Source organism: Rousettus aegyptiacus, unplaced genomic scaffold (genome assembly GCF_014176215.1).
Source record: "Rousettus aegyptiacus isolate mRouAeg1 unplaced genomic scaffold, mRouAeg1.p scaffold_m13_p_4, whole genome shotgun sequence".
Lineage (NCBI taxonomy): Eukaryota > Metazoa > Chordata > Mammalia > Chiroptera > Pteropodidae > Rousettus > Rousettus aegyptiacus.
Genome location: NW_023416307.1, coordinates 72,594,348 through 72,610,971, shown reverse-complemented (window position 1 = coordinate 72,610,971; position 16,624 = coordinate 72,594,348). Strand labels below are relative to the sequence as shown.

General features: G+C 32.5%; 1 protein-coding gene across 1 annotated transcript in view; it reads left to right on the top strand.

Annotated features, from left to right (window-relative positions):
* EPHA6 (EPH receptor A6) overlaps window positions 1–16,624 on the top strand; it is a 795,422-nt gene that overhangs the window by 421,665 nt on the left and 357,133 nt on the right.

Genomic DNA, 16,624 nt, shown 5'->3' with positions numbered 1-16,624 from the left:
AGTCCATTTAATAATAACAGTAATCTCATTACATGCCAACATAAATAACATCTTTATGAAAACCTAACTATATTTTCCAAAACAAAACCATATTTTTATATTAATATAAAATCACATAAGAGTAGCTCACTGCCAGCGTTAATTTTATATAAACACGCACTTCGAGGATGACGCAAACCTGAGTGGTTTCCAATGTGAAAATAAAATATAAAAACTGTTTTTGGAGTTATTTCTAAATAGAACTTGTCTCTAATCCTCATGTAACAGAAATGGATATATAAAGCGGATTCATCAAATGAAACTTTGGTCTTTTTTGCCTTATCCTGGAGAGAAGAAAATAGTATGTGAGAAGAAAATAGTATATATCATGTAATGTTTCACCATGGTTATAGATTGAAATATTTAACAACACAGGCTTTGGAGTCAGGCTGATATAAGTATATATCCTGACTCTATCATTTAATCCTTTGATGACAAGTTACTTCATATCTCTGTAAAACAAGGATGGCAATACCTACCTTAGGATAATTCCTAGGGTTAAAAGATGTAAGAAGAGCTTTTCACAAGGCCTAGGACAAAATCAAACATGTATTGCTATGGGTCCAGGCCACAAAACAGTAAAAGAAACAGCGCATATTGCAGAGACAGATAGCACCTCACTGCTTGCCCCTGAGGGTCCCATTGCTCATGATCCTGCCTGACAGAAACAGCCCACATCCCAGAATGAGCAGCAGGACTGTGAGGTGGACAGGTTGCCTTCGCTGATTCCACAGAAGGGCATACAATAGAACGGCGCTCTGGTGGCTTAGCTCCCATTTAGCTGTTTAAGAACTAGACCTCTTTTTCTGTGCCAACAAAAGTCACAGGCTGGGCTGGAGCCAGCTGGCTTGTCACAGAGCTTAGGGTCTGTGTGAAATAGTGATAACTTAAATATTTTTTTCCAAATGAAATTTTAAAATAGATTAAAATTTTTGAGATGAATATTTATACTTTTTAAGGATAAGTGCTACCAAAGAAAAGACTCTTATTCCAAGCAACATAGCTTGTGGACTATTTAGTTTAAATATTGAGGAATTTGACAATGGTAAAAACTGTTATTCAGGCAGTTCCTGAACAAAGGCCTTTGAGTATGTATAGACAGTCCCTGTGGTTGTTGTACTCACATACCCATCCATAGTTGAAGTCATCATTGTCACCATCATTGGAGCTCTGTCAGTTGGGATATTAACAGGTAGAAATCCAACTAAGTGACAAGCTGGTTGGGTGGGGAGAGGCAGGTTTGTTTTATGTAAAAGTTCAATGAAATCATCAAAGACCCAGATTCTTTCTTTCCAACTGGTAAGCTCAGCCTGTCAGCTTTTGCCCTTCGACTTTTTCCTTCATGAACTCAAGATAACTGTGGAAGCTCCAATCATCATATTTTTCACACAGGTATGTCCAAAGTCTAGAAAGAGAAAGTGGATGTTTTCTTCATACCATAGACTGAGTGACTTAAACAACACTTATTATCTCACAATTCTGGAGGTTAGAAGTCTGTGATTAAAGTGCTGTTTCAGATGAGAGCTCTTTTCCTAGCTTGGAGACAGCCACCTCCTCACTGCCTTCTCACATGCATTTCCTCAATGCCAGAGTGGAGAGAGAGAGCCAGCTTGCTTCCTTTCTTAAAAGGACACTAACCTCATTGGATTAAGGCCCTACTTAGGACCTCATTAAAACTTTATGACCTTCTAATAAGCTCTATCACCAAACACAGCCACATTAGGATCAGGGTTTTAACATACGAATTGGCAAGGGTTGGGGGGAGATAGAATTCAATGTATAATGTCTTACTTAAGTCCCTTTTAAAGTGTGAGAAAAATCTTTCTCAGAAACCCCACATCAACTTCTTATGAATTAAATAATTCACTAGTAAGGGGGATAAAATTAGCATGACTGTTTAACTGACAGAGCCAGAGTGGGCCCAGCTTCCACTTAAGCACCTGAACTCCCAGTAATGAACGAAATCTGAATTCATTAGCAAGGACTAAGGAGAAAATGCCTGTGTAGAGATAACCAACAACATTGGGCACAGCGTCTGTCATAAAAACAATTTAGAACTTTAAGAGCTCTGGTGCATTTAAATTGGGGGTGGGGGGTGGTGCAGGGTGGAGGAGGGGGCCTGAGAGAAAAGAAAACAACTTGGAAGAAGAGCTGGCTCCACGCCTGGAGACTCTCGTCATGTTAACAGTGCTGAACTTTCAGACAAAAAGATTAGTATTTTCTCTCCCACTGCCTGATTTTAACATATATTAAATTTAACATTGTTATACATATATTTCCATTTCTTTGACTTGCATTGATGACAATGATTAAAGATTATTTTAAAAAGACATATATTCTCTTCTCTGAAGTATCTTTCTATGATTCACACCTTCACATATTCATATTAATTCAATAAAATTAATTTCCCCAGATACATTACTGAGAAAAATTTCACTGACAGATATAGATTTCCTTTTTAGGAGAAGGTAAGACAATAGGTAATTGTGAAGAAAGAATCATTGTAGGACAAGAAGTGTTGGCCTGCAGAGAGGACACATGTCGGAGCTAAAATGTTCCAAGTTTTAGAAACTAGAGAAAGGAGCATCAGAATATAAAGAGTCATACATAAAAGAATAAAAATTTGCCTCCAATTAATTTTAGCCAAAGAGCAGAGAATTTTTTTTTCTTCCTTCTACTTCTTAATCCATCTAATCCTGTGTTCACAGAATCAGAACTCAAAGAAAATGTACTTTGTGTGTGTGTTTTAAAATAAATCTTACCTCTGATCCGCATTTTTTTTAAATTAAGGTATAATTTACCTACAGTAAAATTCATCCTTCTTAATTTTAGTTCGGTGACTCTTAACAAATGTATACAATTGTGTAACCACTACCTCAGAACACTGCTACCAACTTAAACAAGTTCCCTCATGGCCTTTTGCAACCAACCTTCCACCCACAACCGCAGTCCTGGCAACTGATGTTTTAATTTCTGTCTATATGGTTTTACCTTTTCCAAAATGTTGTACAAATGGAGTCATAAAGTGTGTGGCCTCTTAAGTCTAGTTATAATGCTAGACTAAAGTTGTTGCATATATCAGTAGTTTGTTTATTCTTATTGTTGAGTATCAGTGCATCGAATGAATTTTCTATAATTTGTTCATTCTCCAGTTAAGGGATATTTGGGTTTTTCCTCTACATTGGGCTTTTTAAATAATAATATAAAAATGATATGAATAAGAAAATGTTCAAATACAGTGTTTATACATATGTTCTCAATTCACTTTGGTAAATACCTATAAGTGGAATTGCTGTATCACATGACAAGTGTGTGTTTACTTTTACAGGAAATTTCTAAATTGTTTTACAGAATGGCTTTATCATTTTGCATTCTCATCAATGGCCTATGAAAGTTCTAGATTCTTCATGTCATTATCAACATTTGCTATTGTTTGCCTTTTCAATGTTAGCTATTCTAATAGGTGTGTAGTGGTATTTCCTTGTGATTTAAATTCGTATTCTCTAATTGCTAAAGATGTTATACAGACCTTGGAAAGAGTATCATGGGTTCTATAGGAGAAAGAGAGGGAGAGAAAGAGGGAGAGTAAGAGGAAAGAAGAAAGGAATAGAGGAAAGAGGGCAAGAAGGAAGGGAGGAAGGAGGGAAGGAAGGAAGGATAAAGAAAATATTAGATTTTGTATGCCAAATGGTAAGTGAATGTTTGAAACCTAAGCAGGAATATAAGTTCTGGATTTTTACTGCAGGTAAGTCAAATAGAAAAGTTAGGAAAAGTAAGGAGGAATGGATATGTTTGTTATCAAATGATACTAAGTTTTGTCTTAGATAAAATGTATAAGCTCCCCTTAGTGTAAGAACCATGTTTTTTTGTCCACTATTACATCTCTGGTTCTTATTATGGAGTAAATGTGCAAAAATTATTTACTAAATGAATTTAATAAATAAACTCATAGAATGAATATTTTGATTTTTTGTTTTGGGTTCAGGGTACAATAATGTATTCATTCATACAGCAATTCTGATAAGAGTAATACAGTATATGAAACTGACTCAGAGGCACCAAAGGAAATGGATTTGAGGCTGCCTCTACTAAGTTCCCTAAGGAGCAAGTATTTGGAGGGAGAAACATCATGTTTATAGTTTCTTAGAGAAAGTACAGTTGTTAGTCATTGCCTTTGACAGTGGTGTTGCAGCTTTCTTGCTAAAATTTGCATGTTTTTTTGAAGTATTTTATCAATGAAAATACTCTTCCCATAAATTCCAGTATTTCTGAAATGAATTTCTATGTCAAGTACATTTTTCACACTTAAAAACTGAATTAAAAACTGAATCTTTTTGAGAGCCATATATTAAGGCAAAATATTTTTAATTAAAGAAGAATCAAGGTACAAACACTGTGGGTAATCAATCTATGGTCTTATCTGATTTTCCAAAATTTTGTAGTACCAACAAAACTGCTGCCCTTTGTTTAGTGCACTGATAAACATTTCAGACTTAATTTTGAGCAATCATATTTTTGTGTTTGTATATGAAAGAAAATTATTTTATATATATTCTTTCTATGCTAATATTAAAATGATTAAAATAGTATAAAATGACAACGTTGAATAGAATAGATTCCTTATAAAGAACAGAATTCCATAGGTCATATATTGATTCTAAAATTTTACATTTATTTTTGAAAAATATAAATTTGATCATAAAGATTACCCTGATATTGTATTGCAAATTCAGTTAGCTGTGATACCCATATACTGACTCTGGACTAATTAGTTGATTTTATAAATTATTTTTTTCTTGTCTAAGTTCAAAGTTTAAGACTAAGTGAATGTACATGCATATTAAAACTTGGCAGAAATAAATGTTAGATCTTTCTAGATTTAATCTTATTTTCTTTTAAGTTATTTAAAAACATGCTTGATTCCACATGTGAAGTAGAGTGGATAGTTTTTGATTTCATAGTAACTTTTTCAGGGCACTTGTGAATCATTACAATATTTGAAAAAGTAATTTATCATTATCATGCTAAAAAGGCATTTATTAAGCAATTAATTGTGTGTAACTGGGCTAGGTGAGCACAAAGATAATTACATAAATTAAATTTGTGAAATGAATAAATACAGGAAACTAGAAGAGCTAGAGAAAATATTAAATATATTAATATCAGGAAGATTTCTTACCATGCACTGATCAAAGATATATCTATTAAGTTTATCATATAGTATATCATAGAGCAGGACTGTCTGGGAGCATCCAAGATTTGGAAGGGACTCAGATGAGTAATCACAAGTGTTTTTTCTTTGATGGATAAGAGAATAGTATTTATGGAAATAATGGAATGAACCTGGCAGTCCTTTTTAGTTTTGTTATAGTGGTAATATAATTTTACAAATGGATAATTATTACAATTAGTTAATATACCTTAACAAATGAGTTAAACATTTCAGTAGGTTTTTCTGGTACTTTCCTAAATAGAGAGCCTGTAAAAGAAGTTTATAAATCCTAACATTTATTTAGTACTTATCTGAATGTTGAAATATATATTTCACTGTTTCATATAGTCTTAAAATTGATCTTGATATAAATTTTCATGAATTATTAAAATTCTCCTTCATTTTATTTTATATCAAAATTTCAGTTTACTTTTATAAAAGGTTTTTATAAAAGTGAAAAATATTACCTTAAGACTTATCTGTGATCAAGATTTTATTTTTTAAAAGCTTCAAATGTCCATTCTATGAAATGATGCAAATCAAAGTTCAGGCTCATGGTAATGCTTTTGGGTAAAGCCAATTTCAAGTATGTGAGTAATGCTTTGACAATAGTAAGTGTCTATGTAAGAAACGTCCAAACCTGTATAGAATTTGTATAAGGATTTGTTTGAGCCCAACTGATGACATGCTGGGAAGCATGACCTCAAACGCTCTGAATAATGAGTTTTGCCATTCTTTTTATACATTTGGAGGGAAGGTAAGGAAGGTTACATGAAAGTGGGGGAAAGCAAGGTGGGGAAATCTCTCTGACTAGATAGTTAAGATTCTGTGCTCCTTTGAGGGTAGTTATGCCTCCTAGGGTCTGAAAAAGAGGGTTACTCCAGATAGTTTAAAGGCCTGTTAAAGTAGATGTATAAGAACAATGGACACTGCTTGCTGAAGGCAAAAAATAAACATTTTCTATGTCCGAAGTGTGGCTTCCCACTAAGACTGTCTCAGTTAGGAATTTACGATCAGATTACTCTATGAGGTTACTTTCAGTCATTAAAGTTGTGGGATTTATCACAGAGTTCTTTTGTTGTTCACACTAGATATACTTTTTTTTTTCCAGGTTAATGTACCACTCCTTACAAATGACATTTTCAACATCATCAACCAATATTTATTGAGGCAGAAAGGTAGAGCACTGTGCAAAACAATAGCGAGTCAAAGTGATGTATAATATCTTCTACAAAGTAGCTACCATTTTACACATGCAATTCTCTTGTGGTTTCAGAGTTGTATTAAAATAAAAGAATGAGTCATGGAGAGAAAGCATAAAAATTGGGGCAAACACAATTGCTTGCCTACCACAATGCATTTTTTTTTCTTACCATTATAAATGTAATTTTATTCAGGCAGAAATGCGCCCAACCCCAAAGGAAGGTATCATTTTTGCCTAAACTAGTGCTTTCAATGAAACCTTTGAAGCGGAAAGTCTTCATTGAACAGGAATTTTTGCAAATAGTGTCATGTTTACTATTTCTGGCCCCCACAAATTCAAGTTTAGATTACTATTTCAGGCACAGTAACAATTAAAAAAAAAAAAAACCTCAAAGTTTCCTGAATATTCCTTAAAGAGTAGTACCACTTCCAGTTGAGTAACAATAGTCTAAATAAATCATGGTTATGCCTCCATCCTTTGCCAGTTTTTGTTCTAAGCAGTCATATGACCTATTTCTCACTGATGTTATATCAAGGAAATTATTATGGGTGGCTTTGGGGAAAGTTTTCACTTCTTGACAAAATACATAAGCATTGGGGAAGGAGCTTTGCTTTGTTATTTCCACCCTTCAGCTTTGGATACTATTGAAAGAGAATGGAATAACTGGAATGTTAACAGCAGCTTTATTACTCTGAAGCAAAAAGCCTGGCCATAAAGTCTTCACACTGAGAATGGTGGAGCTGAAGGATAAAAATCTGTAGTCTCTTGAAGACATCATTACTAGGAAGATGTGTAAAGGTTTTTATTGTTTAAGGCTGAATCAGCCAAGTTATCCATTACTGCAGATTAACAAAACACAGAACAACTTAAAAGACCGATCTAACATATTTCTCATATTGAAATTTTGCTTATAGACTTCATTTTTAGATTATTTTACAAATACAGGCTTACCTCTGAAATATCATGGGTTCAGTTCAAGACTACCACAATAAAGCTAATATCACAGTAGAGTTGCACACATTTTTTGGTTTCCCAATGCATATAAAAATTATGTACACATCATACTGTAGTCTATCTATTAAATGTGCAATAACATTATATCTAAAAAAAAAAAGGACACACCTTAAATAAAAAGTATTTTGTTGCCAAAAATGTTATCATCTGAACCTTCAATGAGTCATAATCTTTTTGCTAGTGGAGGGTTTTGCCTCTATTTTGATGACTTCCACTGATCAGGGTGGTGACTGCGAAATGTTGGGGTGGTTTTGGCAATTTCTGTGCCATATCAGTTGACTCTTCCTTTGAGTAGTTTCTCTGAAGCATGCAATGATAGTATTCATGCATATTTAAACTTCTTTCAAAATTGGAGTCAGTCCTCTCAAACCCTGTCACTGTTTTCTCAACTAAGTTATATAATATTTTAAATCTTTTGCTGTAATTTCAACAGTCTTCACAGCATCTTCACCAGAAGCAAATTCCATCTCTAGAAACCACTTTCTATGATCATTCACAAGAAATAATCCATCCATTAAAGTTTTATAATGAGATTCTAACAATTCTGTCACATCTTCAGATTTCACTTCTAATTCTACTTCCCTTGCTGTTTTAACCACATCTGTAGTTACTTCCTCCACTGAAGTTGAAATCAACCTCTTCCAAACTACCATTAATGTTCATCTTGACCTCTTCTCATGGATCATGACTGTTTTTAATGGCATTGGTGAATCCTTTCCAGAAGATTTTCAATTGACTACACAGATCCATCAAAAGAATCACTCCTATGGTAGCGATATCCTTAGGATATTTATTTCTTAAATAATAAGACTTAAAAGTCAAAATGACTCTTTGATCCATGGGCTGAGAATGGATGCTGTGTTAGCAGGCATGAAAACAACATTAATCTCATTGCACATCTCTGACAGAGCTCTTGGGTGACCAGAAGCATTGCCAATGAGTGATAACATTTTGAAAGAAATCTTTTTTTTTTTGAGCAGTAGGTCTCAACAGTAGGCTTAAAATATTCAGCAAACCATGTCATAAATAGATGTGCTGTCACCCAGGCTTTGTTTTTCCATTTACAGAGCACAGGCAGAGCATAATTTGCATAATTCCTAAGGGCCTTAGGATTTTTGAAATGGCAAATGAGCATTGGCTTCAACTTAAAGTTTCCAGCATATTAACCCTTAACAAGAGAGTCAGAGGGTCCTCTGATGCTGTGAAGCCAGGCATTGTCTTCTCTCTATCAGTGAAAGTCCTAGATGCTATCTTCTTTCCATAGAAGGTTGTTTCATCTACATTGAAAATCTTTAGTTTAGTGTAGCCACTTTCATTAGTTACCTTAGCTGAATCTTCTACATCAGCACTTGCTGCTTTAGCTTGCACTTTTATGTTATGGAGACAACTTCTTTCCTTAAACTTCTCGAACTGATCTCTGCTAGCTTCAAACTTTTCTTTTGCAGTGTCCTCATCTCTCTCAGCTCTCATGGAATTAAACAGGGCTAGGTCCTTATTCTAGATTAGGCTTTGTTTTAAGGGAATGATGTGGCTGATTTAATCTTCTATCCATACCATTAAAACTTTCTCTATAGCTATTTCACATTCTTATTATTCATGTGTTCACTGGAGTAGCACATTTAATTTCCTTCAAGAACTTTTCCTCTGTATTCATAACTCAGATACTGTTTGGTACAAGAGGCCTAGCTTTCAGTCTATTTTGGCTTTTGACATGCCTTCCTCTCTAAGCTTCATCATTTTTTTTTTAAATTTTTGATTTAAATTAAAAGACATGTGACTCTTCCTTTCACAATATAGGATTACTAACTGGCCTAATTTCAATATTGTCATGTGTTCAGACATGACAATAGGCATGAGAAGACAATGAAAGATGAGAAACAGCCAGTCAGTGGAGTAGTTAGAACACATACAACCTTTGTTGATTAAGTTCATCGATTTATATGGGCATTGTTCTTGGCACCCAAAAATAAGTACAATAGTAACATCAAAAAATCACTGATCATAGATCACCCTAACAGATATAATAATGAAAAAGTTCAAAATATTGTGAGAATTACCAGTATTTTTGGTAATTATATATTTGACACAGACTCAAAGTGAGCAAATGTTGTTGGAAAAATGGTGCCAGTAAACGTGCTTCAACACAGGGTTGCCACAAATTTTTAATATGTAAAAATGCAATATCTGTGAAGCTCAATGAAACACAGTACAATAAAATGAATTATGTATAGTGACTCAAAAAAAAAAGTATGTAGGAAGGCCACAATAAAAAAGTAAATTATAACTATTTATTTCAATGTTTTATGAAAATAGTATATTTGTATACAGTGGGTATTACCTTAGGACACCTTAGAGGACACCTCATCACAAATCTGGTCCAATTCCCATCATTTTCTTCATTATTTTTTTATTATAGCAGTTTCTTCAAACTGTACAAACTTAGTCTGAACACTTTCATGATACAGAAATTAATAACTTCCAAAGCATTTTCATTTTATTTTTGGACAGCTGTCCTCATTAGAAAATGTACCTCAGTCCATTCTAAATCAAATTCTGTATTATTTCCCCTACATTGGTTCCATGATTAAAGACCTATAGAAAAATATGTAATCTCTCCATCCTTTCTAACAGGTTATAGTTAGACAAGGTTAAAAGGAGGAAGACAGTGATAACCCGTGAGATGAAGTTGATGTCAAAAAAATTCCAACCTGGCACATATAGATCTTGCTAAATGACCTTGTACATCTGCTAAAACTATTTGGTCTTCAACTCACCATCAATTCATTGTCCTTTTAGTATCATTAAACCTGCTATCCTCAAGCTCTGAAAATAAACAATATACTGAATACTTTATAGTTACGTTACTAAGGATCAAAAAAGTGACAAAGTTCATTTTTCTGTTTGTCAGTTGTCAGTTGAAGGATGTTAGTTTATACAGTGGGAATAGACTGAAAAACTCATTTGACATGCCAACATAGCTCTTACAGAATGACTTCAAATTTAAAAAATAGGCTATGGCCAACTTTCAACTCAAAGTGACCTGGATCAGGTTATTTAATGTTAAAAAATATCAACTAAGTATATAATCAAACAAATCCTAAATCCTAAGCATTGGTTTTCAACTAAAAGAGGTTCTGTGTTTTTGTTATGCTTTCTTTTGTTTCTTACAGTAGAACATTATTAGTAATTCCAGAGAGATATGTTTTAACTCTTACCAATTTGGGAAAAAATTGAAATCTTAATTTTATCATAATCAACTTTTTGGAAAGATGCACATTGAGAGAAATGATTAATTAAAACAAATTAAAACTTTTCTCTCATTCCTGAAATGTCAGTTTTGAATGACAAATAGGCAACTAACTCTGATAAGTTTAATTAACATAGCTATCTTAGAATTAGAAAATAACTTAAAATTATTAGATGATTATTTATATATGATATAAATTTGTTTAGTTTTTTCTAAAAACACCATTAATCTGTAAGTAGTAGAAGGACACTCTTTCTCTTTTTGTTCATGATACCTGTATTTTGGGGTTATGAGGTGCAGGGGAATGGGAGATGGGAGTAAATATTTACCATTACCAACATAGTGTAACTCTTATCTCTTATATTTGTTTATCCTTACAATTAAAACTCATCATCACATTTGAAAAAATATTTAGTAATAAATATGACTCCCAGTAATACTGAAACTATGTGTAACAGGTCATGAAAACAAGATTGACAAGAAATTATATTAACCAATACAAAAGTCTAGAATTCTGTGCTAGATTTAATCAAGACAATAATCAAAAGTCCACTTGTCCACTGAGCAGGTCAACTTAATTTCTGTAAGTTTCTGATACACTATGAGTTTGTGTAGACAGTGTCATCTTATTAAATATTTCACAGATTTATGAGAATGGTTATTTCCCTTAAAAATGCTATATTTATTGAATGAAGAAATAAATGAATGAACAGAACAGTGAATAAATGAGAAAAATGCACATTAATAATGTAGATTTTAAATTAGCAGTAAGTGCTCTGCTTGTCTTTAATAACTCAGTAGCTTCTAATTGACCAACTGTTCTACAGATAGCAACTATAAACTATATAAATATATATATATTTTATATAAATATATATAAAATATATATATAAATATATATATAAAACTGCTATCTTAAGTCTCTAGAAGAGAATTGCACAAGCTAAATTTCTATTTTTACACTTTTTGCTTGAGATTATTTCCTAGTCTGTGCCATTCTGGGCACTTAAACTGAGAGAAACAACCCTCATCTTTACTAGCACACAAATCCAGAACACAAGAGTTTGGAGAAACAACACAACTGGAAAGTGAAAGGTAAGAAATACTAGAAGAGAATGCCATAAGAGAAAAGCCTTAAATTCTTTGTATAAAATCCACCCTAATCTCTGTATGATCCCCAAACTGCATATATCTAGGCTAGATTCCAAACAGCCATTCTAAGGCTAAAGGAACTGTTGTGAGATTTCAAATAGCATCACCACAAAGGAGAGCATTTTCAGTGTAAATTTAGCCAAATCATCTACTTTCAAAAAAAAAAAAATTATCAGTATGTTCAGAGGAATAAATCAGAACACAGAGCCTTACAATGTATCATTCATGATGTCTGTGATAATCCAAAATCACTTGACTAAGAAGAAATAGCTCAATGTAGCTCGAACTCAAGAGAAAATACAGTTAATGGAGACATCACAAATGAGTCAAATTTTGAAATTAACAAATAAGCATTTTAAAGCTTTTATTATAACTATGTTCAATAATATAAAAAGACCCTAATAGAAATTATAGGAGAGAAAAATAAAATATATGAATTAAATTACTTTCTGGATGAGCTTACCAGTAAATTGGAAATGACGGAAAAATCAATGAACTTGAAAAATAGATTAATACATGTTATATCAATCTGAATAACAGAGAGAAATATATATATTTTTAAAAAGAATTGGTGCTTCAGGAACCATGGGACAATATGAAAAGTATATTAGAATCTTGGGAGGTGAGGAGAGGAGAAAGAAAATCAGACAAAAAGAAAAACAAAACAGCAGAGGCAAAAAATTTCCCAAATTTGAGGAAAAACACAAATTTACAGATTCAAGATGATCCATAAACCCTAAGCAGAATAAATACGAAGAAAGGTAAACCTTGGCACATTATTTTCAAACTATATAAAAAAGAAAAAAAGGAAAATCTTGGAACCACAAGAGAAAAAAGATCATCTGTTGGGCTATAAAACAAGTGACAATACATAAGTGGATTAAAATAATGTAACAGATATTCTCTGATCAAAATGGGACTAAACTATAAATCAATAGCAATAAGATACTCAGAGAAAAATTATGTAAAACTTATACAACACACTTTAAAGGAGTATCAAGGGAATTTTAAAATATTTGAAATTGAATTATTAAACACATCAAATCAAAATTTATGAGATGCAACCTAAGTGCTTAGAGGGAAATATGGAGTTTTAAATGCTTATAGTGTAAAAGATGAAATGTCTAAACCAATAACAGTTGTCAGGAAAAAAAAAAAAGATCAAAATAAAGCCAATGCAAGTACGAAGAAGAAACAATAAAAATAAGAGCAGATATCAATGAAATAGAAAACAAACACACAACACGGAAAATTAACAAAGCCAAAGCTGGTTCTTTGAAAAGGCCAACAAAATTGATACACCGCTATCTAAACAGAGAACAAGAGTAAGAGGAAAAACAAATTAGCAATATCATGAATGAAAGAGGTATTGTCACTTACTGATCTAAGAAGCACTAAAGAGATTATAACAAGGGAACATTATGAACAATTTTTGCCGACAGCATTCAACGACTTAAATAAAATGGAGCAGTATGTGAAAATTTAAGTAGTTAACAGGGAATTGGATGTACAGATATCAAAGAATAAGGGCAACGAGTGGTCAGATGACCAGGTACAGAAAACACAGAAAAGAGAATTTAAAAATCTTATCAGCTTAAATGAGAGCATGAGAAAAACTAATGTTTTACTAAGCTATTTTATGTATGCAGGAGACTTCACGTTTTTATTCTTGAGGACAGGTATAAACAGAAAAGATGGAAACCCTCTTGGAAAATAGAGAGTTTCTGGCACCCGCATGTGTGTAACTGTCCCTTAACTAAATAGCAGTCTTGATTATATGACTGTTATTTGACTGAAACTCCATTAAGTTAGAAATAAAAACTATCAGAAGTAAAACTTTCCAAAAATAACAGAGAATATTATTTTTACTATTAAGAAGCTATGTAAATGGTACTTCATTATATGTAATGACCAATTCTATAAGGTTTTAAATTACTTCTGACTATAAGATCTGTTACTTTCTATAATTCTTTCATTCATTATCTAGGCTATATAACAAATTACTACAAATTTAGCAGCAAAAATCACTAAATCTTTTCTTTTTTAATTAATTTATTTTTCAATTACCGTTGACATTTAATATTGCTTTATATTAGTTGCAGGTGTACAGCATAATGGGTAGACATTTATATTATTTACAAAGTGATCCACCTCAATTAGTCTAGTACCCACCTGGCACTAGATTATTGACTAAATTCACTATGCTGTACTTTACATCCCCTTGATGATTTCAGAACTACTAATTTGTACTTCTTAAACCCTTCATTTTTTTCACCCAGCCTCCCAACTCTCCTCCCACCTGGCAACCATCAGTTTGTTCTCTGTATCTATGACCCTGTTTCTGTTCTGTGTGTTTATTTTCTTCTTCGGATTCCACATATAAGTGAGATCATATGATATTTACCTTTATCTGTCTGACTTGTTACACTTAGAATAATACCTTTCAGATCCATCCACATTGCCCCAAATGGTAAGATTTCCTTCTTTTTATGGCTGAGTAATATTCCATTGTATATATGTACCACTTCTCCTATATATTGATGGACACTTAGGTTACTTCTGTATCTTGGCTATTGAACACAATGCTGCAATAAACATAGTGGTGTATTTAACTTTTTGAATTAATACTGGATTTCATCGAGTAAATAATCAGCAGTAAAATTATTTAGTCATAAGGTAGCTCTGTTTTCAGTTTTTTGAGTAACCTCCACATTTTTTTATATAGTGACTACACCAATTTGTAATCCCGCCAACAGTGCATGAGGATTCTCTTTTCTCCACTTTCTCGCCAACGCTCGTTTGTTGAATTATTGTTGATTGCCATTCAGAAAGGTGTGAGGTGTTATCTTGTGGTTTTAATTGCATTTCTCTGATGATAAGTAATGTTGAGTATCTTTTCATATGTCCGTTAGCCATCTGTATGTTGTCTTTGGAGAAATATCTATTCAGGTCCACCTCCAATTTAATTGGATTGTTAGTATTTTCGGAGTTAAGTTGTATGAGTTCTTTACAAATTTTGGATATTAACCCCTTATCTGATGTAACATTGGCAAATATCTTCTCCCAATTAGTAGGTTGTCATTTCATTTTGTTGACGATTTCCTGTGTGTGCAAAACTTTTTTAGTTTGGTGTAGTCCCATTTGTTTATTTTTTCTTTTGTTTCTCCTGCCCAAGGAGAAATATCAAAAAAAAAATATTACCAAGAATAATGTCAGAAAGTTAACAGCCTTTGTTTCCTTCCAGAAGTTTTATGGTTTGGAGTCTTACATTTAAGGCTTTAATTCATTTAGAATTTATTCTTGTATGGTATAAGAAAGTGATTCAATTTCATTCTTTTGCATCTGTCTGTCCAGTTTTCTTAACACCATTTATTGAATAGACTGTTTCTATCCCATTGTATATTCTTGATTCCTTTGTCATAGATTAATTGACCATAAGATAATAATTTATTTCTGGGCTCTCTATTTTGTTCCATTGGTCTGTGTGTATATTTTTATGCCAGTACCATGCTGTTTTGAGTACTATAGACTTATAGTATAGTTATAGATATCAGGTATTTTGATACCACTTATTTTGTTTTTCTTTTGCAAGTTTGCTGTGATTATTTTGGGTCTTTGTGGCTCCATATAAATTTTAGGATTACTTGTTTTAGCTCTGTGAAAAATGTCAGTGGTATTTTGACAGAGATTATCACATTGGATTGTAGATCACTTTGGGTAGTCTGGACATTTTAACAATGTTAATTCTTTCTATTTATGAGCAATGTATGCTTTCATTTATTTATGTCTACTTAAATTTCTTTTTAAAATACCTTAGAGTTTTCCAAGTTTTTTACCTTTTTTGTTAAATTTATCCTAGGTGTTTTATTTATTTATTTATTTTGATGCAATTATCAATAGAATTGTTTTCTTAATTTCTCCTTCTGATAATTCATTACTGGTGTATAAAAAATAGAACCAATTTCTGAATATTAATTTTGTATCCTGCTACTTCACTAAAATCATTTATCAGTTCTAATAGTTTTTTTTTTTTTTGGTGGAATCTTTAGGGTTCTCTCTACATAGTATCTTGTCATCTGCAAATAAGGACAGTTTTACTTCTTCCTTTCCAATGTGGATGCCTTTTACTTCTTTTTCTTGTCTGATTCCTGTAGCTATGACTTCCAATGGTGTGTTGAATAAAAGTGGTGAACATGGATATCCTTGTCTTTTTCCTGATCTTAGGGAAAGCACATTTAGCTTTTCCTTGTTGAATATGATGTTAGCTGCAGGTTTGTCATATACGGACTTTATTATGTTGACGTAGTTTTCCTCTACTGCCCCTTTGCTGACAATTTTTATCATAAATGGATGCTGGATTTTGTCAAATGCTTTTTCTGCATCTAGTGATGTGGTTATGTGATTTTAATCTTTCAGTTTGCCGATATTGAGCCAAACTTGCATCGCAGAAATAAATCAAATTTGATCATAGTGTATGATCTTTTTACGGTATTGCTGAATTCGGTTTGCTAATATTTTGTTGAGGATTTCAGCATCTATGTTCATCTATGTTCAAATTTATCACCCTAAATTTTTATTTTGTTGTAATGATTCTATCTTATTTGGAATCAAGGTAATGGTGGCTTTGTAAAATGAGGTTGGGATCTTTCCATCTACTTGAATTTTTTGGAATAGATTGAGAATGATGGATGTTCTTTGATTTTTGTTCTTCTTTGATTCTTATATTTTTGTTTGTTAAAACTCACCAGTGAAACTA